This window comes from Nannospalax galili, unplaced genomic scaffold (assembly GCF_000622305.1).
Source record: "Nannospalax galili isolate Female #2095 unplaced genomic scaffold, S.galili_v1.0 scaffold768, whole genome shotgun sequence".
Classification (NCBI taxonomy): Eukaryota; Metazoa; Chordata; class Mammalia; order Rodentia; family Spalacidae; genus Nannospalax; species Nannospalax galili.
This window is the reverse complement of record NW_008360317.1, coordinates 4,354,182-4,356,854: the sequence shown is the minus strand read 5'-3', so window position 1 is coordinate 4,356,854 and position 2,673 is coordinate 4,354,182.

Sequence of the window (2,673 nt, the reverse complement as noted above, 5' to 3'; positions counted from 1 at the left end):
TACATTCATTAATTCACTTGAAATTTACAATAATAAACATCATATTAGTGCATTATATTTTTATGAAAATATCCTTTCCAAAAGAAAAAAAATTAGACATCTAGCCAATGTCTGCTTTATTGCTTTATTAGAAGACAGATGGATTCTCAAACTGACCCCTTCATTTTACCTGTGAAAATATTATTATAATAATAATAAAATATTATTTTGAATGAAGAAAACCTAGTCTCATGCAGATATGCAGATATGCAGTTGAAAGAAGAAGCAAAAAATACTTTAACAATGTTTCATATATTGGTGGACATTTTTAGATTTGATACCCAAACTTGAGATAGTTGGAAATTTCTGGTTTATGAAAATTTGTAGTCTGAAATCATACCCCTCTTTTGTAGTTACCTTAAAGTCTATCTGTCTTAAAATTCGAATGTAAATTTTACCTGTTCATGATTTTGTAGGCCACTTAGAAATATTGTCTTACCAGAGTTTGCTGATTGTTCAGTTGCTGATACTTTTTATTTTATTATATGAGGAACTTACTAGGAGGTAGAGATTGGCTAGGCAGTTAGGGTAAAAAGACACCAAAGAAAAGTAGCTAGTTTCTTGGCTAAAACTCACAATGTCTTTGGGCCTCTTAGCAACATACTCTGTTCCAAAGGCCAAAAATGTCGAAACTATTTGGGAGCTTTTATCTAATCCTTAAAAGATTTTAGGGTTACCTCTTCAGAGGGGGGAATTTTAGAGTAGCAAAAATAAATCAAAGAAGAAGAAAGAATATATGAAGTTATCAGAAAAAAGTGATGGGGAGATATGGGAGGAGTTGGAGGGGAGGGAGTGGGCATGGATTTGATCAAAACACCTTCTATGCATGCATGAAATTCTCAATAAATTATTTATTTAAAAAAATTGTCAACACAACCATCAATCTAATCACAAGTTCTTTAAGAACTAGGGAGCTGCTGAGCTCACAACAGATACAAGTTTCTTACATTACAATTTTATATCAAAGTTTAAATTTTATTACTTGCAAAAAATGATACCAGCAGTTTTCCTTGAAGCAACAGGCTCACTCTGCTTATTCTTGAGAAGAATGTTTGCCTAAGTCCTAAGCATAAATAAATGTAGTTTGTTGGGTTTTCTTCCACTTTCACACAGTTTTCCCTGAAATAAGCAGCTAGTTTATCTTGTAACTCAAGCAAGCTCATGGGTGCTTCTCCGTGAGGCATCATAGCAGCTATGACATGCAGAAGGAGTCTTATGCCTCAATTTGTCACAAAAAGAATTTTTTTTTTGTCTTTTTGAGACAGGGTCTCCCTGTAGCCCCAGCTGTCCTGGAACTCACTATGTAGACCAGGCTGGCCTTGAACTCGCAGAGATCTGCCTGCCCCTGCCTCCCAAGTGCTGGGACTACAGGCGTGCACCACCATGCCTGGCAAAAGATGTATTTTCAAAAGTATAGTTTAATAAATTTGGCAATTTCCATAGCTTTACAAAGACCTACTTAAGTGAACTTGACTCCTCACCTTTTCCTGGTAGTTTGGTACCACTCCCTTGATTACTGCTTTTCTCTACAATTACTTTTGAACCAATAGTGGAAAACTCTACCCAGAAAAGTTAACATTTTTTAGTATTGCTATAAAAATAGTTTAGACCTTGCAAATCTGGACACTCTGAAGTGGTCTCAGGGACCTCCTAAGAGGAATAGGCAACTGCTTAACTGTTTTAGTTATATTTCGGCTTCTGTGATAAAATTCTCCAACAAAAAAATCACCTTAAGGGGAAAAGGTTTGTTTGGATTATAAATCCAGGTTACAGTCTATCATTGTGGGAAGTCAGGTTAGGAACTTGAAGAAGGTGGTCATAGTTACGTCCACAGCCAAGAGCAGAGAGTGAATGCATGCCTTCTTGTGCTCTGTACATGCAAAAAGTACAGGACCCAAACCCAAGGAATGGTCCTCACAATGGACTTGGTCTTGCCACCTTAATTAGTGTAATCTAGACAATCCCCAAAAGACGTGCCCACAAGCTAGTCAGATCTAGACAATCCCTCACTGAGATGCTTCTCAGGTGAGTCTAGATTGTGTCAACCTGACAGTTAAAACTAATCAGAACATTAACCCATCTAAGATAATAATGATAATAATAAAGCTGTTTGGAGAGTTGAATGAAAGATTACCAAATAATGCATGAAAAGCACTTAGGACAGCACCTGTCATACATGAGCATTCAGAGTACTACTGTTAACAGAGCAGTACTAGGAAGGTATGGCTATTGTTTGTACTAGTAGTGACGATAATAGTTTTTCATTTTTCTTCACAAACTCATCCTTCTGGTAGATATCAATTTTAATTAGTTGCTTCATTGATCTCCTTCTGTGATCTTAGTGCCAGTCAGTCTACTCACAAGTACAATTGGTCTGACTTCTGTTACACCGTCATAATGACTCCTTTCTTCCACTCTGTTCCTATTGCCCTGTTAAAGAGCGCAATTGCTGTTACTGGCAGTTTCCACTCAGTATCCCACCTGCTTGAGACTCATTTTACTAGTCTGGAGAGTAGGAGGCTGAGACGGAAGGATCATGAGTTCTCAGCCAGCCTGGGGATACCAGGCCAGACCCTACTTCTAAGGAGCAAAAGAAAAAGAATAGTCTTTTTATATTTTCGTGGAACTTTTTTT